The 23,022-nt window shown below is 34.3% G+C and overlaps 1 protein-coding gene across 3 annotated transcripts in view; it reads right to left on the minus strand.

Moving 5' to 3' along the window:
* Positions 1 to 22,729, minus strand: part of LOC129808050 (lutropin-choriogonadotropic hormone receptor) — a 121,061-nt gene extending 98,332 nt beyond the window's left edge. For 2 of the 3 annotated variants that reach the window (XM_055857717.1, XM_055857715.1), the window contains exon 1: positions 21,757 to 22,714. The gene's annotated coding sequence lies outside the window, so the exon portion shown is untranslated. Of the gene's footprint in view, positions 1 to 21,756 lie in introns of all 3 variants that reach the window. The other variant, XM_055857714.1, reaches the window with a different exon arrangement.
* Between the last annotated feature and the right edge of the window lie 293 nt (positions 22,730 to 23,022).

A 23,022-nucleotide genomic window follows, 5' to 3' on the forward strand; every position in this document is an offset into this window, starting at 1 on the left:
TAACATAATCGTATAATCTAATATTGAAAGTATATTTAGTGGAATTTACTAAATCGAGGAACTTCTCTTCCGATGGACTATCAAAAGTCAATTCAAAAGAAATTAAAAGTTAATTAGCGATAATTGAAGCTGATTTACTGATTTACTAAGTTTCCTCAGCCATGAAAAGCTTCTCAAACTTCTGGATATTTTCCTCTCAGGGAATTATTAATAGCGGTATATTGATAATTTTTCTGCGGTTTTCGTTATTAGCGATGAACATTTGTTTATATAATATTAGTAAAGCAAATTTCATTTATAATACTTTATTGATTTCTTTTTTTTTTAACTTTTTTTCAAAGGAGTATTTATTCGTTAATAAACAGCACCTATATTTCGTGATTTTATATTTAGTTATGCAGGTGACCCATTGTAGGTGGTTAGTTATCCAAAAAAAATTATTTTCATTTTTTTTTTCAAAGAAAAATGCAATATTGGCATACAGAAACGTTTGGAAGCTGCCCACTTTTCGCTACACAGCTTCCTTTCTCTAATCGCTTTCACAAAGACTTCAAAGATATGGGATAAATAATTTATAATTTAAGGAAATTAACAAAATAATATTCAAATTTCAGAAAATACAACTATACCCAGCGAGCACCAAATGCCAACCGATTTCAATTCAACTAAAAACATTTAACTGAATTCTGCTAACCTTAAAATGACACTCGCGAGGCTGTGCCATTTTCGTATATTGGTTAGCACTTTTTGTTCAAGAAGTGCTGACCGGTCAGCATATTTTTGCTGATCGATTTAACAAAAATATGCTGAAAACGATGTTTTTTCAGGTAATCTGTGCTCGATGGGTATATCAAAGTGACCTAGTATTTCCAACAATTTAAAGTTGGCTGATTTACTTTGAACTTCGAAATAAAACCAAAGATTCAATACCTTAAATAATGGTCTCATTTTAGAGGGACATTTGTTTGTATTCTTTAATATCTTGAGGACATGACCTTTTGTTTACGAATGAGGCGCTTTAACTTTTACTATTGTTGAAAGTGGCTTGCTCAAAATAATTTTAATATAATTTGTCTTATTTCGTCTAAATTTACAGAGAGTTCTATCTTGGGACTTGGAACATTTTACAAAGCTGGGACGCTTTGCCACATATCCTTGTATAAAATCAAATACTAGCTCCCTATAGAAGAATAAACAAACATTCAACTTCGATATCTCAACACTTAACGAGTGCACCAGATTGTTGGAAGGTTATTCCCAATAGGCCATCAACAAATATAGCCCTTAAACGTTATTTTTCGTAAATTTCAGTTCCACTAAGATTAAGCTTTTATATGGAATTTCACAATTTTTATATATCATCAATACGATCATTAATTTAATATCGACATCGACCATCTCATCGAAACCGACAACCTGGCCGATTCCTTCTTCAACAATAGCTTCCAATGGCGGGGACCATTGGTGGGCACCCATCCCGGACTACCAGTTTAAACTGTATTGGCCGCAGGTCAGGGAGCACTTCGAACTAGTCCTAGGCCGATAGCCCTAATACAAACTCATCTGTGCTCCGCTACCTCTTACAGACAACGAAGGTTTCAAGCCCGTTGTCCAGCATGGCAATAATATCATTACAACAACAGTCTAGGATAAGGCATGAAGGTCCTTCGGTCAAACGGTAACAACCCAGAGGCTCATAATGACCTCCCGTTCACTATCTTTCGGATTTTACTCCAGGCTCCGGAAGATATTGCTTTAAACTACACCTAATTGCTCAGCCAAAAGGATAGATCATTCCACAAGATAGCGGTTAGAACAGTGATATGTTTTTAGGGTCATTCTCAATTTAAGCAAGACCCCATGCACCACCACGCTCCTTACTGAAACTGGGAAACTGGGTCAACATCGAACGAGTTTTACTACCGAACACTAATTTTTATTTTTAAACTACTTGGGCTATCTTGACCGTTTCTTCAGTGAACAAGCACCTATAGTGTCTATAAATTCCTATAGGTTTTGTCCTCAGTCTAATATCTAATTAAAAATCTCAATGTTCGGTGCTACCGCGTGTTCGCTGGTGCCACAGTTTCCCCTAATAACCCATAAAAGGATTTGCAATTACAGTGTCCGCTTTGCAATCCGGATAATTGGGAGACAATACGACAGATGTCCGCTTCGTAATCCGGATGGATTTTTTGAATTTGTTCAATGTCTCGAAAATATAATACAAGATAATTCATTTTCATTAGTGAACAGACATGCATACATAACCTCAAAATTATTTTATATGTAACCGTTGAGAACTCGTCCGGATTATGTCGATCCGGATTAGAGAGCGGGCGCTGTATTTAAAATAATTTAATTAAGAATCATGTTTATTTGCTTATTTCTTAGAAAACTATTTTCATTATTAAATAAAATTAACAAATAGCCGTAAACTTTTTGACAAGTTTTTGCTCCGTATGAGGGCACTGGTTTCTTCCACGAGTGGCGCTGGCAACTGTTCCTAATTCTTTTTAATTCTTAAATTTTTAGTTGAGAACTTCGTAAAATTGAATAACAATTACCAAAATTTTCCCAAATCCTTCTTTTTTGTGTATATACCGTAAATTCCAAATTCATTTTGTAACAATAACTTAATAAGAAAAGTGTAGAAAAACGTTTAAAATTTTTCAGCTTCAGATGAATCATAAATTATAGGAGGGAGCTGGTTCAATAAATATTAAAAGTTATATTTGAAAATTTCATTCTCGATTAATTAAACAACTAAGATTATTGGGTAATCCATAAAACACGCATTTTAATCACCACGTTGCGATCAATTATTATTACCGGATATGTAAATTTTATTATTTTAATAGTTCCATTTACGAAATTATAGGTTTCTGAGACCTCACCGGTCTTAAATATAAACATTTCAACCAATTAGATTTATCAAATGGAGGCTTTATGATTTTTTGAAGCTCTGCTGAATATTCCAGATTTTGGCGCCATTCCTTATATTCAATAATATGAGCGTCTCAATGTTTGCATTAACTACATTTTGCTTCGCAGTTTACTAATAAATTGGCAAAGGAGTTGAGGTCAATATATCGCATAAGATGCTACATGTTTGACATATCTGGCTGCTTATATGCAAAAGTCAGTATGTTTATTTAATTGCCTCGGACACATGTGCAAGATGCGCTATTACAGCATTCATTAATAGCATTTAAATATAATTATTCATGAGTTCTTTCCAACAAATCAGTCTGCAGGCAAATTAGTGGTGAAAAATTTCAGCACTTTTGTAGGCACTATGGCCAGGATTGCATGTTGACGAGGGTGCTGAGAAGGTATCTTCATCAATTTGTTTCATTTTCACGTGCACGTCGCAATGGATAAAGAAAATGTAAGATGACTGACTCAGCGTGTGTGAACATTAACTCAATTGAGTGTTTAATTAAGAAGTGGCGAAGTGACCCACCTAATTTATATATCTTATGAGGTGACATAAAATTGTTATTTCTTCAAGCAGAGAAAAAAGCGCGCCAAAGAAAATTTCAAGCGACATTCCATCCATAATGAATGCTACATCTAAAAATAGTTTTCACTTATCGCCACGACTCTGTGGTGAGAAAATTGTGGCAATTTTTCATTTCCCAACCTTTCTTTTTTTATTATTATTTACGCTCATCTCCCGTCTGGCTACATAAGTAAATTCCAGGCGAAGACGAAAGAGATTTAATCCACACAAATGATTTATGGGACGGAATAAATTTTAACCCCCAAAACCATCTCTATTACAAATGTAATCCGGTCATTGTTTCCACCAAATCATTGTGTTTGCAAACATTTACAAAGTTTACGGTCTCCTAAAGTCAAATCTTTTAATCATTCTTCTTGAGCTTTTCTGTGCTTTTGTTTGCTCTCTGGACAGTTTTTTTTCCTCCTGGCAATTCCTTTTAACTCACATGGGAACCACTTACATTCAGATAGTGCAATGGGTAAATAAAGAATCCCCGCACTTAAAAACAAGCCAGAGAGCACCTGATAAGACTAAAACTTAGCTCAAACATTCTCTCTGCAATACCCATTGCCAAGATTTTCGTATTAAGTCATGTGTGAGATCCCTAAGACACTTTTATTGCAATTGGCCTGGCATGTGATGTGTTTTGGGCCAAAATGGTTCAATTGCCATATAATTTATGGGATGATATTTTATTTTTTTTTCAGGGTGAGACAGAAATTTTTTCTCAATATTGAAAATAAATGACGTTACTCAACACATTTGTGGGCAATTTATTCGAAAAGCTTTCCCATATCTGTGCGTGAAAAGCTCCAAGAAAGGGGAGAGACTCTTTTGATAGCTTTGGTGAAGAAAATGACCATGGGGATCCATTTGCCGGGAATCAATAAATAGTGAATCTAATCGATATTGAATTCTGACACCCACATCATGTCCTGGCCTCAGGCAAGAAAGAATTGCTCTTGGTAAAAAAAGGCAAAGGTCTCCCCAACAAACAAGGTGAGAATAATTGAGTAAAATTACTGTACCAGAAGTATGGTATTATTGATATTATATAATATTTACCAAATATTCTTGAAACACTTTGGCAAAATGTTTTTCGAAGAACTTTAACACAAATCAGATGGCTTTCAGACAAACCTAAATTTAAGACATCAAGAACCACCAAGTCATCAAACGTACATTTAACATATTGCTCCACCAAAAGAGTGGTTGCAAAAATGTTTTGATATTATTACAATAAATCATGAAAACTTTTTGTTATTTTTCAAGATTGCTTTAGTTTTGCGATAGTTGGTTATGAAGCCTTCGAAACACTCTTTAGATGTTTATCTTACTCTTTGTAATGGTTTTTATATAAAGCTTTTTTTGTACATTCAGTATATAAGTTTTGCCAAAAATAGCCACAAATTACGAATACAACTTGATCAGGCAGATCAGGCATAAACAGGAATAATTTTAAGTGTACCTTACTGTACTATGCATAGGTGAGAATGGGAATATCTCCCCTTCCAGTTACAAAATTTGCGGGCTATATCTGCTATAATTCTCCCAAATGTGTCTCGGCTAAAATATAATTTCACACTTAATTCTGAAATTATAAGAACGAATATCCTATCAACCTAAATCACAACTAAATCGTTAAAGTAATTCAATATGTTTAGTAATAAAGTTTGAAAGAGAATAGAAGATGGGTGATGGGTCACCATTGCACGAAACATTTTTTTCGAAGGATTTTTTGCTATAAAAACAATCTAGGGTCAATGGAACACCTATTGCCACTTTAAGAACTTGTGTCATAAGATTGGCACTCTTCTTTTTATTCCAATATTTCTACGAAATTTCCAAGAGGTCTTCCCAGACGAGCGGATTTTCTTTGACCTTATTTTTTCCTTTTCATTCTAACTGTAAGTAAGACTGAATTATGATGTAGGCGAAGAGTGCCTATGCTTCGTACGACCGCATGCTTCATATTGACTAAATTTTTCCTGTTTCTCAATAAACATGACTCATTGTTCCCTTTTTTTTAAACTAGTGGAAAGAGCCCAGTTTTTAAAATATATTGAGGAGTCAGATTTATTCAGAAACACAGGAAAAATTTAGCTATTACGAAGCTTAAGATCGTCCGAAGCATGGGCACTTTTTTTATAATTTAATCTTTAATTCTATTTCTTTTTATAAATCACAAAAATAGTCGGGCAAGATTTTCTAGGCTAATATTATGGTTCAATAAACTAAAAGAACCGTAGGGGAAAGTGGCCTGCCTTTGAATGCTTCCATTTTTGTCTTATTTCCCAAAGCTAAAATTCCATTTTATTAATCTAGGTTAATAGAAAATAGTTCATAGTATTAACTATAGTTCACAAAGTAGAATTCTTGCTTTGAGAAAAAAGAGAAAATTGAAACGTTCAAAGGCTGCCACATTCAAAGGCAGACCAGTTTAATTCAATTGATTTCATTGGATCACTCATTAATTTATTTTTTTGTTTATCTATTCATAAAAAATATAATCCAAAAATGGTATTCATATAAATTATATTCCAGAAGTATATTAAATTATCTACTATAATTTATAAAAAATTAAAAAATCGAAAATAAAGAAGATTTTATACGCGCAAAAATAGGAAAAATAATGCATTGGAAAGTTTTATGGTTTTTTTTTAGCCTCAAAAGGGAATTTTTGAATCAAAATGACCAGTTTTAAATGTGTCTAAAAAACACATTTTTTGGTTTGATTTTAAGAAGAGAACTGTGTTAAAGAAAAACTTGGAATTTTTTGTTACCTAGCAAACCAAAAGTTCATTCATTCATTCATTCATTCATTTTCAACCGCTCATCCCTATTGGGGTCTCGGGCCCATGACATCCAAATTAGCAGCCCATGCTTGTCGATCCTCCGCCACTTCAGGAACATGTTCGGGTTCGATCCCAAGGCGTTCCAAGGCAAGATCCTTGGATGAACCAAAAGTTCAAATGCTATAAACCAGAGGTGTGCAATAACCGTTTGAAACTGAGCAAACGTCAAATGAAACGTGTACATCAATGGTCAAAACGCTACCTGAACAAACTTGTTTTGATGTTTATTAGGTCCCAACTCCAATCACATTCTGCCCCCGACTGTGTTCCATGAACGGGTCCTGGTCAAAATCCTGAAAGACAAAATCCCGAAATTCAAAATCCCAAAAGCGCCAAAATTCCTAAAGCCAAATTCCGAACTTCTTAAAAGTGTTATAGCTACTCCCACGATTTCACTCGCGCGTTGGAGGCAAATTAAAATGTTTTGTGTTTTAGGAAATTATTCTATACATTATACTCCAATTTCATTCCTTTAAGAATTTTGAACATTTGGGATTTTGGCTTTAGGGATTTTGGCTTTCGAGATTTTAGCTATTTCGAAATTTTAACGTTTGAGATTTTGACTTTCGGGATTTTGGCTGCCTCCGAATCCAAAATTAAGATTTTAGATGAACGTAAGAAGGGAAAGTGAGTCACCTTTTAATTGGGGCACCTTTAAAATAGAGTTTTATTGTCCAATTTTTAAATGAAACTGCATCATACCATGATATAATTTAGCTCTACAGACCTATTGTGATGCCAAAATACATTAAGATAGATCTCAATTTTAATTTAAAACTGGAGAAAAATGCCAAAGTTGAAAGCTACCTCAATTCAAAGGTGTCCTACTTCCCCCTATAGATAGGTATTTTGCATTCCTGATATCTGCTATTTTAAAAAGACGTTTTTAATTTACATCGAGATAGGGTAAGTGTGCCAAATTTCGGAATAGTGGCATGCAAGCGCAAAAGTCTCAAGTTTGAAATGTAATATTTTAAATACGAATTGATTTTTTTATTCTTTCTTTTGTAAGAGTGTTGCTTGGAACCTTGTAAAGAGTTTACCGTCTTTATTTACTCTAAAATCATTCTTAATACATTTTAAAATGAATAAAAATGTAGACATAGCTTTGATACCCTATTTCGGCCACCTTCATTCTCATACTTCCTTGCCCTTCGGGAATTCTTCCAATATCTTTTTCACGTCATCTCGTTTATCGGAGCTACATTTTTTGTTATTCTTTTGCATTGTATAATCTCTAGAGTACGTAAAATCTAAAGGTTCTTGAAAATTCGAGGAACAAAAAAGGTGGCCGAAATTGCATGCTGGCCGGAATTTGGCACACTTACCCTAAGTCTGATAACTTTCTTTTCTATAGCACACGAGAACATTTTCTAGTATTGATTTTTCCAATTAAATTCCATACTTTTATAAGCAGCGCCCTAATCTATTGCATGTATTTCTTGTTTGACTTTGATTGAGTTTACAACAAAAATGCCCAGATTTAATTAATATGCCAGTCAAACAAATTCCATGAGACTAATTAGACATTATTCATTAGATTCTTAAAACTTTTTGCATGTGCAATACAACCTTCCAAGGTGTATCAAGTCTAATAATTTTGTGTAAGCTGTACCCGAAGAATGCTTTTTGAGAATTTTTGAGGAAGCTTTCAAGAGTAAACCTTATCTTTTCAATTTTCCAGTTGAATATGCTGTAAAATCTGGAAGTGATTGGGTGCAGTAAAAGCCACTTGTACAGCAATTCAGCAAGAGTTGACAAACACTTTTGATATTGCATTCTTTTGTCCTGTTGCGACAGTAAACATTTCCTGGGCGTTTGCAAGGACTTGCTGAGAGACGTACACCATTTCCACTGCAAGAATCCTCCCTTGAGTTAGTTTTTGGTATTGATGGAGGGTGAAAATTCCCATCCTGCTTTACATCAACTTTTCCCAAAGTGTGTGTATGAGCTGTTGCCGCGTCGGGATGCCAAAGGGTGGCAAGAATGAAGGTGGTCCAAGTGTTTTTCTTCCAATGGCCAACACATCGTCACCCATTCTTCTATGAAAACTATTTTCTTTTCTCAGTGCAATAACAGCAAAATTGCCCCAAAGGAGAGGGGACTGGGCAAAATGAGGTGGAACGCTCGAGAATTTCATTTAAATGTTTTCACCACATTTTGACTGAAATTGAAGAAGACACTCACAATAACGAAGATGGGGCAAAGAAATATTCTGCAATCTTATCTCACAATGGGCTACAATTTAAATCCCTAAAATTCGTTTCTGCTGGATTTTCATGGTGCTGCTCAATTTATGGGATAATTGGTGGAGAAATTTCTTGGCAAATATTGCCAGTGCTTTTGCTGCTAGAGTGGCTTTCCGCAGGGAATAAAAATGAATAAATAAAAAAAAATATCCTACGAGAGTCCACAAATAAAGCTCGGACTTTTAATTAATAATAGCATTTAAATTGTGGTTTGAGGGTAGCTTTACTTGGTATACCAAAGTAAAATCATTGCACCACCACAAATTCACATCCCTAAGCCAGCATTCTAACCGATTATGTACTCTCTATTAATGCTCCACCCTCCATTTGAGAGAGGAGAGTTGAGAGAACTTGCAAAAGTAAATCTTCCACCAGGATACACAAAAGCTCCACAAAATGAAACTATTTTCCTTGAAAGGTTCATTTTATAAATGTTTTTTGCTTTTACGAATTGCAATCCTTCCTCTTTGACGACCACTCAACTCTGGCTGGGGTTGCTTTTAATGGGAAATTGCAATGATCAGCATTTTGATAATTTTCCTTCTCTTAAGAGGAAGAATAAATTTAAGCAAATTCCCCGCAGAAAAGGCTACATTTGGTTAATTAAATGCATCTCCCACAGAATTAGTCAACAAAGCTCTCAAATACAACATTAAGCAATTATGCACCATTTCTAGTGCAAACGTTCAAATTACTTAGATTTTTGGATGCGATGTAATGGTGGAAGAATGCAATAAAAAAGTGCATTGAAAATCCCATTTAATTAAAGAATTCCGGGTTTCCCATTTCAAGTTTAATTTTCTGCGGTAATTAAAAGAAGATCATAAATATATTGGACACATGAAAAGCAGGAATCATAAAATTTGAAGAATTTAATTTTATTATTTACGGATACTTAACCTATATTACATCTGATACAGTTCAATTCTAATTTTCAAGGTCTTTCCAAAAAAATCGGATTTGGAAACTAGGTTGAGAATTAGTCCCTCCAGAATGGTAGAACTTCAAAAATTTATGTTGGCCAGAGAAGCTTATCATAGCTGAGATTCTTTACAGGCGACCTCGAAATGCATGCAACTCGGCTCGGGGTGCTTTCAACTCGGAATGAGTGAAAATTCGATTGTGAGTTGAATTTTAGGGATAAAGAATCGCGTCGAGTAAACTGTACTCAGCGGTCGAAATGGATAAAATTGGCTTACAATAGAATTGTTACGCATTCCGAGTTGCACGCACTCCGAGGTCACCTCTAAAAAATCTTACAAACCATAAGCTTATCTGGGCTTGTCACTGGTCATTTTCTATTTTAAATGGTCCGAGTGGGGAAGACCAACAAAAGGAAAAAAAAGTTCATTGAAATCGGTTAATAAACAATACAGATAGAGTCCCGTCCATTTTGATATAGTAAGGGTCCGGGTACAGTAGGTTGGTGTGGAAACGGATGGGACCCATCGTTAGAAACATCTCAATCTCACAATATATACTAAAATTTTATCGAAATCGCATCATAAACACCGTAAATGCAGTCCGATCAAGACATTTTCAATTATTGATCAGGTCAGGGAACATCGAGGGAGGAGTGCGATCCACCGTTGGAAAGGTCAGAACCTCAGCTACAACATATTAAAATTTAACACTTCGAAGAACCCTAACTAAAAGTGTCACGGAAGGACCAAGTGGCAGCCGCTGCCACTTATCGGATTTTACATAATATTTTAATATTTTTACATATATTTTAACATTCGGAGCCTCAGTCAGTTCTTTTCTGGTGTCTGAATCAGAAATTTCACCTACTTGGGTACTGTATCTAAAGATTTTTAACCATTCGATGTTTTCATTTTTATCAGAATCATGGAGTAAGGCAAAGTGGTCTGCCTTTGAATGCGGCAGCCTTTGAATATTTCAATTTTTCTCTTATTTTTCAAAGCAAAAATTCTACATATGAACAATAGTTAATACTATTAACTATTTTCTATTAACTTCGCTTAACAAAATGGATTTTGAGCTTTGGTAAATAAGAGAAAAATTGAATAATTCCCATAATAATTCATATTTCATACATATTTCCCAATTCAATATTTCCCATAATTCTTCTCAATAATTTGCAAAAACACTTTCAATTTGTTCTTTTAAGGCTTTTATACACTAACAATCAAGAAAATTACATCTGCAGAACGTCAAACTGCCATATAAAATGCATATGGCAGCTACTGCCCCTTGGTCCTTCCGCGTGCAGTATTTTGTTTTTGCAATATATTTACATTAATATTTAATTTTTATTAAAACTTTTAAAACGGAAAAATAGCCAGATAAATTCTGCACGCATTCAATCGGGTCTCCAGGCGAAATAATATATTCTTCACTATAAAGAATAAAATTGAAAATTAAATTGGCAGCGGCTGCCACTAGGGTCCTTCCAAGTGTTAAAGAAAAAGCATTGCCTAGTTTTCGAAATATTCGATATTGAAAGTTCGAAAATCGATTTTTCGATTAATCGGATATCCGATAATATCGGATGAAATTGGGGTATCATAAGGGTATAGTACTTCACGAGAGCTTTCCAAAATACCATTTTTTCCAATTCTGACAAATAGAACCGGAGATATGGCTATTTAATAATTAAATTTTTGACCTCTTCTAGTTCGGGTCATGAGAGTCAGGAGGCTTAAACTTTTTTTTTAATCGAAAGGTCTTAAACACAGCTATAACAAACTAAAATTTGAAATCTATCGATGCTATAGGGACTGAGTTATTGAGAAAACAAAATTTTGTGGTATTCCAAAATGATGGAAAGGGGATAGGGGTTTGGATCTGATATCACCTACTTCTAGCCACCCATCGACATTTAACTTTTGCCGATAACCGCTTGTCGATATCCTTTTCCGTTCTCTCTCCAGAAGTGCTTATACAACGGTCGGAAGGGACGAGATGGGTCGGGACCGGGACCGGACAGCTGTCTACGAAAATCAATTTTTAGCGCATATGGTATTCGTGATCTATGAATGCCAAAATATGTAAATACAAAATTTACGACCGATCTGACGAGGTCGCATTTCACCTTGGACAACAATTAGCTGAGATTGTAAACAATCTCAGCTAAAAATGCGAAAAACAGAATTTTTAAAATAAAGCTAGTACAGTTATACGGGCTTGAGACGAGCTTAGTTGCGGCTGCCGACTGACTTCACTACTGATCTCATCACGTAAACGGCAGAAACCACTGAATCAAACAATAAAATTGGTTGCCATTTGGGATTCTGAGATCTTAGTGAACTGAACTTACTATACCTCTAGTCTAAAGACCGCTGAACTTTACAGATGCATCACCGATTGTGACCGATTCAGTCGGGTTCAGAATTACAAGACCTTTCAAAAAATCGAAATTTGCCCTAATCAATTGAAAAATTCGATTTTTGGCGCGTATGATATTCGTGATCTCTATGAGTGACAAAACGTGTAAATCCAAAATTTGGGTCCGATCAGACGAGGTCGGATTTCACCTAGGACCACAAACGCTAATATTGTAAAGAATATCAGACATAACACATTCGAAAATATAAAAAATTGTTGGAGCTGTTTCCAAGGAAATTCGACTAGGTGTATCATCTCGATATCATTGGTGACCCATTCAATGCCATTTTTTAACCATAAAATCATAGTGTTATGTTTTTCAAACAATTATTTCTTCCTAATTTATCAATATTTTATGTTACAGGTCGGGTGAAAAGGTCTGAGACCAGACTGGAAAAAGGGAATACATAATTCCAAGATCTTTTTTTCCTAATCAATAATATCCTACAACTGTGACGTACTCGACCTAATGACCCTCTAATAATTCCCAAGCATGACATAAGCGTGTATCTGAAACATTTGAAAAATATGCTTCTACTGCTGCTATTTCTTCGTTATTCGGTTTAAAGGGTTGCCTACGGAAAAATTAATTCACGTTTCCCGACAAATAGATGTCGCTAGAGATCAAATACAGTTAATAATGACGCATGATCAAACAATTCGTATATCAAATATTCGAATTTCGGATTAGTGTTGAAGCAAGTTTTTGTAAAAAGGCTCACTTTTATTTAAAAATAGGTGAAAATTCCCAATTTCAAAGATGCCCCACTTTCAAAGGTGCCCCTCTGTTAAGGATTAGTATTACTACTAAGAACTATTGCTGTAGTAAGCAATCTCAACAACTGTCCATTACACTAAAAAAATTCTTAGAGTTGATGGGAACAATTTTGTGGTAATATATTGCAGCTCTACATGAAATGGAGAAAAAGTAATTTCAATTTGAAAGTTAACAATTTAATGGACATTTACATTTCCAAGAAATTGCCATAAATTTCAATATTGCAAGATTGAGAATATAGGAATAACGTATTTGCCTAGTGTCTCAGGCAATATCTTTCAATTTTGCACAAGTAGTGCAGATATTTTCCAGCAAAATCATTTAGAAAATGGTCAAATTGTCATTGAAAAACTCTCTGTTTAATTTATGCGAATGCAAAATCACAATTTTTCCTACTTGTTCGATTTGGGTCTCCTGTCTGCCAACCACTTATCATTTTGCCATGTTCTACACGTCGCATGAGATAGAGCCTCATAGAAATATTAAAAAAATAATGTGCATGAACTCGAGGCAAAGTTATGTGTACAAGAAGTATGCGATGTAAGAAGAAAAATGAGCTACAAGTTTGACAATGAAGGTTAACGACATTGCCTATAAATTTAATTTAAAAAAAAAAACCATAATGGAAAAAAAGACATAACATCGAATCTATTTGAGACTCTACCCATAGAGAAATTCTGGGATGAAAACAAAATCATTCATGTATATAGAAGTGCTTTTAAAATGAAAATAAAAATTCTCTGGGATATCCCAAAGATATTTCTTTTGTAAGCTTGTACCCTAGTAACAAAATGTTACAACATTATTTTGCTGAAATTAAGTTTGCAAAAAAGCTTTTCGGACGTCATTGGCATGAAGCCGGGGACCATTATGAAGCTTTGGTCATTGTCTGGCTTCAATTACGTTATTTTTACCTGATTTAACTTAGAACTGTTTAAAAAAGGTCAATCTTTTGAGAGTTTTATTTAAAAGACTTATGTAATTTTCATCTAGGTAAAATTTACGTTAGTGGAGAGTAAGTCTTTTCTCTTTTCGTTTAACATAGTATTTTCCAAGTTTACTTCAATTCAAATCGTTTACTAAATTAAAACATTAAATTTAATCAGCAATAATTTAAAATTAAAGCCTCTGGCACACCTTTTAGATTAAAATAAAATTTCAGGAAACCAAAATTTACTTCCTTTTCTTTCTCACACGTTTCACATATGTCTATTTCACTCTTTCACTTTCAAAATTACTAGATTCAACAGGATCAAATTTGTTATGACAGTCAAAACAAAAAGAAGAGTTCAAGAGAGTGGAATAGACATAATGCAAAACTTTTAAGAAAGACAGGGATGTGAATTTCGATCAAATATAGTTTCCCTGATATAAAAGATGTGCCAGAACCATAAGAAATAAAATTGGTCAGCAAAAATTTAATTTCAGCAGTAATATATTGAATTTCGGCCAGTCAAAAACCTTAATTTTTGTATTTGTTGTAATTATATTTATTCTCCTTTGCATTGATTTTTTTTATTCGTGTCGAGGCATTGAGAAAAAAAAATTACACGTGTCTTGACCAGTAGCGGGCCACGTCAATTGCATTTGGGTTTGCATTGATAACTGATAATAACTCACCTTTACAATCTTTACAAAAATGGATAAATTTTATATAATTAACTTCTAAAATATTTTAAGGTAAAATAAAACAAATAAGTACTTCTTATTTTTGTTTCATTACTAATCGAATTTATGTTTTTATTATTGATTTGTACAGTGTCATTTAGCAATATTTCTCTAATCGTGCCATACGCCGTTTACAAACTAAGAGCAATTTTTTGTACAATTTCAATTCAATTTATTTAGAAAAGAAAATAAAGTATGTCCTCTACACAAAAGTTAGCCCTAAACATTTATGATTGTGATGTTGGACTTGAGGATCAAATGGAAGCCACATGATTCAGGATAAACCCCATATTTCGCTCCCTAGGAAAGTAATTCCAAAAAATGATACCTTGCACAAAGAGAGAATTGAAAAAATTTCGACTCCTTGAACCGGACACACGGAGACATGAAGACCTGGCAGAAGATCCAGGAACTACGAGCTCCGCAAGATGGGGCCTACCAGGGCACAGAAACTGGGAAATAAAGTCCACAACACGAATTTAAAGATAATAGCAGATCAGTCGTAGACCAAGATTGGAGTTTGCAAAAGCAGAAACATGATTACAGTGGAGCCTCGCTATAGTCCATATTTGGTTCCAGATTTGACACTTGGGTCGCACTATAGTCCACGTCATTTTTTTAAAATTATCAACGACTTTTAGTATTGAAATTGCTCGACGGCTTCCACTTTCTTTGCGATTGTGGTACTTGTCCTCGTTCTCTTCATTATGGATCACAATTACCACAACTACTCAATTAAGTTTGCCAAAAATATTAAAATAATTATAACAACATTGCATTTCGCGTACTAAAAAACATAACCTAACTTAAAATCAGTGTTTTGAAATCAACGGTCGATAAATTGTGGACTATAGAGCGATGGCCTATAGCGGGGTTCTACTGTATACTTACAAAGTCCGAAAACGTAACGCCACCAAGAATTGAAAACCAGCTTCAACCGTTTCTGCTTATAAATGAGATTATCAAGGCCCTAACAAGGAGGGGTCTACTCACACTGGAAGCAAGGAGCTAAGGTCTGAAAGCGTCGCAAAGTGTATAAAGTAAAAGACCTTACGGCAGACTTCAGCCACATGATCTGACTAGAGCGACCAGAGTGTCTCATTAAATACGATCCCCAGATTCTTCATCCGAAGAGAAAATGAAAAAAATTCAACCGAGAGAATAAAAAAAAAATCATTTTTCCAAAGAAAATTTCCCCTATCGTTATAGGCAGAAATGTCAAATCATTTTAAAAGGGCAATTTTTGACGAAAATTGTTTCTAGTGTAGACGCCATTATAGTAATGGAGATAAAAAGACTAAATAGAAGTAAAACTGACTCAGGTACAGTAGACTCTCACTCAATCGGCTCTTTTTCAATCGGGCGACAAATTTTGTTGACAATTTTCACGTTTAATTATGAAGCTAATTCACTCAAATTCGCTGTACTTCTTCCTATTTTATCGTGATTCTTTATAATTTAGCACTTTTTGTGGAATTTACAAATGCTTTGACGCTCAATTCAATCGCTAAACCGGATGACATTTCGCCCCATATTCCCGATTGAGATAGAGTCTACTGTATATCATTCCAATGACGTGATATTAACGTGCGATCATCGTTATTAAACTTACCATATGGTAAGTTTTATTTTTGCACTTACATCTTTATAATGTAAAAGTTACTTGCCTTTTCGAAAATATGACGTAAGCTTTCCCTATTTAATTACTATGAACAAACATTAAAACTACGTCCTGGTGATTTTATTATGTTACTTGGGATGCAAGAAAATCTCAGCTAACCGGTGAAACATGGTTTGAGAATTCATGTGTAAAAGGGGATTGAAATATGTTATATAATTCTTTTTGTTTTAGCGACCTATACACTTAGCAGCTTAGTCCCTGACCCAAGGCTCATTTTGCATCTTGAACCTTCATGGAAAAATTCCTCCTTTCTCAAACACTTTCACACTCCTTCGAGATATGGCTTTAAATATTAAGAGTAACCTCCTTTGCTGACTGGAAAACTTAACTAAACCATTCGTCTTCCCTAACGGATGGAACGGAAGGGAATGGGAATTGCGGAGAACATGAAAATCCCACTTGCAGAAAAGTTTCCCTTTTGGTTTTCCGCACAGGAGTGAGGAAAAGTGCACCGTGAGAGAGTTTTGTAGCATTTTCGTCCTAGGATTTTCACATGAGTAATTTTATAATTTAATGCAGATATTTCTTATTGTTTTATGTGCTCTTGCATGTGACAGAAAATTATGCACGCGCCTTCATCGCCCATGTGGGATAATGTTTGTATTTGAGCTTTATTAATTTCACCCATGTGAAAAAGCTCCCATGAGTCAATAAAATGTCCAACATTTTCTGTGAATGTGTCTGTGCCATTCTGAAAAATGTTTCATGGCAATAATTCAACTTTAATTGCACTTTTTGCACTTTAATAAGTCACTAACTAATAAAAATGATGCAGTGAACGTGGAAATTGGTATTTTGCCTCCTTTATTTTAATTCAACTCTATCACGCCTCAATATCATGCCAGTGAAATTTCTTTTACAACATTTACGCGATTATGTGGTTCATTTCTTACAATGCTCTTTTTGGCTTCTCATTCAACAATTTGAAGTACATGGGGTCACACAATTTTCCCGTTAAAATTCAGAAGTTGAAAGAGGGACAAAAGGGATTTTCCTGCAGGGGTAAAGAAAACTCATTTGCTGCTCAAATATTATCAACGTTGTATTAGAGAGATTGGGATAATGATTCCCCGGAGGAACCATAAATATTATATGAATGAACATTACAATAACCCTTTTGTTGGGTTAAGATTTCGAGAAACAACAAATTTCCTATTTAAAATGAAATGAAAGCACAGATACATAATTAGAACAGCTTGAATTTTCTGAATATAATCAATTTCTGAAGCTAACTGTTTATATACATTTTGAGAGCCTTTTTGATAATACCGAAACTCTCAATTTTGCGTGATTAAAAGAAACTTAGCAAATTATCACAACAGATGTGTTTCCACCTTATAATCTGTAATGACTGTAATTACAAATCGTGATCATACGTATCTCTGATTATTTACATGATTGATGATAGAAGCACGCGATATTGTGTTACATTAGTGCAAAATCTGTCGAATGAAAAAGTCATTTGAAGTAACAGGTACGGTAGGTACGGCTACGCTATTAATTTTTGCACCAAATCCATCAAAGAGGGAATTAAAATCGGACTTAAATAGGTTTAAAGCCACACACTGTAACTGAGAATTTATGTCATCTTTATGTATAATTTTATAAACGAGACATTTTTATTTCTCCGAAATTACAACTTAAAATCGTTACAAAATCACTCATTGCAAATTCATTAATTTAAAAGTCATAAACATTTTGATGTGGGACCCATAAATTTACGAGGCGAATATCGATTCTGCAGCTAAACTGTTCTCGATTATCATTTACTTCAGGGTCAATCGCCTCTAGCGGGAGCACATTAATAGTAGCAGCACAATAGCCTATATAGGAACTAGATCTCTCCGCAAGGAGAACTCTAGACATACGAAGTATGAGTTAATCACTCCTGTTCCGTAGTATTAATTAGAGTTAATCCTCCTGTATACAATTTTTATAAAATAGAAAATTTTTGCTGATCTTAAGGGGAGTCAAACTTCAAACCCAGTAGGGGATTTCTGTAACAGTATGACAATATCATATGACAAATTTAAAAAAAAATATTTCGGAAATGCGGATTAATTAATTGAAAATCAGATTCATATCAGTTACTGAGAGCTTCATAGAGCTCCTAGAAATGGCCATTTGATGCTCACTGGTTTTAAATATTATCCTGTCTGACAAATTTGTCATATGACATTATCATATCGTTCCAGAATTCCCGCATTCCAGCGTTCCATGATTCTAACGGTCAATCTTGTAAATTGAAATTTGTAAATTAAAAAATCGTGATCATCCTACGGATATATGGCATACAACCTGAGAAGGAGTTTTCCACAGTTTTCACTCCGGAGTAGATTGGTAACCAACGCTAAGACGGCGGTGGCCGCAGAAAAAGTAATTGCAAATTTCTGTCTTTTTGTTATAAATTTTGTAAAGCATTACTCCAGAGAGCATTGATGATAATAAAATATCTATCTATCTATCTAATTCCCCTACAGGACACATCATAAAGCAAGTATAAGGTTAAGAACAATTTGTTACGGTGATACGAAGCCCGAACGAAAACTAGTTTTATTTTATTGAGGAGCGATTGAGTGGACGGCATTCAGGAGAACTAGTCAATCACACAGTTTTCGATTCTATAAACTCTCTGTCTTATACTAAATACATTCTTCAGATATGATCCTTACAGTCAGAATTTCAAGATCTAACAACTAACATATCCTTATTAAATTTTAAGAAAAAAATATAAAAGGTACTAAACACAATAAAAAAAAAGATTAAAATGACAATTATTGGTTTTTTACCGTTTCGATCATAATTACGGGGAAGTGGGGAACTTTTGAATATGGGGCAGCTTTGAAATTGAGATTTTTCACCTAATTTAGAATAACATTGAGCCTTATCGTTGAAAAAATATTTAACTACTTTACCATATTTTTAATTGTAAATTTTATATTAACATGTTACCGTGTGTACTATAATACATATTTGTGTAATTTGTACACATTTTTTGTGAAAACTGTGTAATTTTACACGAAATATGTAAGAAAATGTACACAATTGTGTGATCGTTCGTAGTTGATTACACAGTTTACCATCAAATAAAATTTAAATTACACATTTTCAGATTACACATTTGGCTGAAATATCTATTTGAGTAATTTTACAAGAATATTCATGTTATAAAAGCAAAACGATTATCCTTGTAATCTTTTTTATTGTGATAATTTAGCTGCACAAACAGATTGAGAAGCTAAATTATATTAAGATATGGCTCAGTTTCATTTAATTAAATATAAGAGAAAAATCCCAATTTTGAAAGTGCCACACTTTTCCTAGTGTTGTAATATTACACAAACTGGTGAATATTACACTCGTAGAAAAGTGTGTATTCCAAAGATGTGTTGTATAATTTTTTTTACAATGGAAAACTGTGTAACAAAACGGAAAAATTATCCACTGATTAACAATTGTGCAAATTTTGTTACACATTTTGTGTAAAACCATATGGATTTTAGACAAAATGTGTAAAAATTGCTCAAATGTGTGGTAGTACTCAAAAATTAAATATTTATGTAAATATACAACTATAATCATGGTAAATCATTCAATAATTTTAATTGTAAACCGCTAAATTGTCTTCTAGTTGATTAGAAATAAAATTAAAACTAACTACCCAAGTAGCAAAAACAAAATTTAATATGCAAAGTACTATTAAAAATATAATAGTAATAATAACGCCGGCACAACGTTCGGTAGAGAGACAAGACCATCTTTCAAGCTAGATTTCCGAGATATCCATTAACTTGTCGGTCAATAAATCCGTAGACTGACGCAAAGATGCAATCACTATCAAAAAACTTGAGGTTTTTTTTGTAATGGAAAATTCTGAATTTCGTTTTTTGATTAAACATTATTATTTACGTAAGAAAACGATAATCCAGACCAAATATAAGATAGATAATTATTAACCGGATTCTTCACCGTTAATTATGATGATAAGGATGATTCAGATTTGTTTTTCGGGCTTTCGTTGTAGCACTACAAGCACAAATGGCGCTGAATGATCTGGACACCGAAAAGATGTCAATATTTCAGAAAACATCGAAAAATCAATGATATTGTGTCGAACGACCGACGCCAAAGTAAAATTAAAGGAGTTAGCCAATACTACAAAGATGGTGAGTACTCAAGGATAATTTTAGGTTACAAATAAAATTAAACCTAACTGCCCAAGTAGCAAAATCAAAATTTACTATTACTATTATACCTTAACACTTTCAATATAGCTGAGCAGAAAATAACTTTTTTTTTGTTTTTAAACATCAAATAAAAGCATTCTAGACCGATAAATAAACAATATTGAGAAAAATGATGATCATCACTTTATAAAACATTAAATTACCTTTCATTACCATTTAATTACTTTTAGCATTAACTTCTTTAGTTGACGATCGATGAAATACTGTGTTTTTTTTTGTATAGCTGTTTAATACGTGAGCCAAGTGCTATATGAATTCAAAATATTGATTAACTTTTTCTAAAGGCCTCTATACATTGGGAGCAATTTTCGTCAAAAATCGAATTTTTGACAGAAATTTAACGTTTTCACCTACAACAGTGGAGCCAATTTCTCTCAAAAGTGCTATTATTTTTGACAAAAATTGCTTCCAATGTTAAGTGACCGTAAGATGAAAAGTTAATTTAAAGAATTGTTATTATTTTTTTATTATTTTATTTTTTTCAACGAATTAAAAAAATTAGGGAAACTCATATTAGCTTTACAAAACCAGCAAATTTTACAAAATGGAAGCATGTATCGTACATAGAGGTAATAGTGATAGGACGATTAATTTATTGGTTTTTTTTTAATTAGATTACTTTTAACATTTCTTATACCTTAATCTGATCTTAACACTAAAATTGTGGATTTTTCCATTACAAATGGACAATCCGAATTCAGAACCCGCTCCAAATATGTACTTTGGATTACTCCAGATGAGAATACAGAAGTTTTCCTTAATATATACACTAATAATTTTTTATTTATATTATCTTTGTCACAATTTTATTATTTGATTTTTTTTATTCAAGGTAAACCAAAAAAAATTATTACTATTGATAAGTTTTAATAAAAAAAAACCATTTGGTTACCGTGAGAAATTTTGGGTGTTCAAAGTGTTACATGATCTGCATGACGTATACGTAACCTCAACACGACTTCAATATGACCATGCACTGATTTTATCATCATTTGTCAGCAACGGGATGGAATGAAGTTTCTCTAATGATTCAATTTCTAATAAATTACACTCTGAATTGGTTGAAATCAACGTTTTATAATATAAATGGGTGTTTTTCATTTTCTTGTTTTTTTTTGTGATATTGCGATTACACAATTTCACAGATTAGGGTCTCATATGCGCGAAGAACCAGCTGTTGTCTTCAAATGACTTTGGCACTTATTGGGGACCTGCGATCCGCCCAGAATCACTTCAAAAAGGTTAAGGTATGAAAGATTGTGAAATGAAAGCCATTGAATAAGGATCCACTGTATGAATTGGGCCCCAAAGTAACCGTCAATTATACTTGAGGGAATATTTTCACGTAACATCGAGACACAATAGCAATGAGGCGAGAAAGTAGTGTGCTTAAATGAATCCATTATAAATGAAGTACGTCACCGATCTGGCGCGATCACTCACATCAGCTGAAGCCAGTAAACTGGTCGACCCAGAGACTCTCAGTTGTTGGTGAATGCAATGAACAATTTAGTCTACTCCACTTTTGTACCTTTTGTGCACACCACAAATACAAAATATTCCTTCAGGTGATGTAGATCACTATTTTTTTTATCTTTATAATTTTTTAACTTTGTCACGCACAATCACCTCCTTGATACCTTTTGGGCATCAAAATCACACAATATTCACGGCATTTTTTCACTGAAATAGCCAAAGCTTTTGGTCAAATATCAGGTGCTCACAGATGTTTTTTTTTTGTGTTCGCAGCACTTGAGCACTTCTTGTACCTCTTCACCTCTGTGACTCTTTTTTAGCATCCGCCACGTTCATAGTATGACCGCAAAACACGCGTTTCTCATCCATTGGAGTTGTCTTCTGTGACAACCACCTGGTCAGCACTTGTGACCAGGGGATGGGCCCACTCCTCAGCACGCACACGATATATCCAGAGGAATAGGCGCGTGATGGGAGACACCGTTAAATGAATATTGATTTCACGAAATCGTTGAGCCAGAGGCCAATAAGTCTTATTAGGTATTCTGTTAAGATAACGCACCAGCAGCACAAATGACTCCAAGAGCTTTTTCTTTGCATGAGAATTTTATGCAATCGATTGGTCGGTTTTTTCTTCACATTGGCTCTTTCTTTACGAAAATCGATGCCCACACTTTTCAACGGTTGACTGCAGATTTACTATCTCAAGTCGCATATTGACGCCATCGCACACATACACCGGCGGCATGGAGCCAATTGCGCGAAATGAGAGTGGATGAGAAATGGTGAGGTGCCGAAGACGCGAGGCAATAAAAAAGAACAGTCACTGGGTGGCGTGAGAAAAAACCCGCCAAAGAGTCACTCGGAGGACAGTGAGGACGTGCGCGTGACCGACTTGGTTGACGTCGCGAAAGAGACTGGCTGCTACTTTGTGTGCGAAATGTGTTTGAGCGACGACGTTTGGGTGGGGGTGTGTTGGGTGGCACAAAGTTGAAGCATACTGAGAGCCATGGGCAAGCTTCTGTGGTGCACGCATCAACACCAACTTCTCCTTCTGACCAGATACTTCACGCTCTCCCCCATGTCCAATCCAAAGCCCCTATAGCTCATCCCCGACCTCTATCTTTATCCCTTCAGCTTTACCGTTCTGCTGAATAGAAAAACGGCGGGAAAATGTCACACATGGGTAACTATATATTAATAGTTACTTGG

This window comes from Phlebotomus papatasi, chromosome 3, assembly GCF_024763615.1.
Source record: "Phlebotomus papatasi isolate M1 chromosome 3, Ppap_2.1, whole genome shotgun sequence".
Classification (NCBI taxonomy): Eukaryota; Metazoa; Arthropoda; class Insecta; order Diptera; family Psychodidae; genus Phlebotomus; species Phlebotomus papatasi.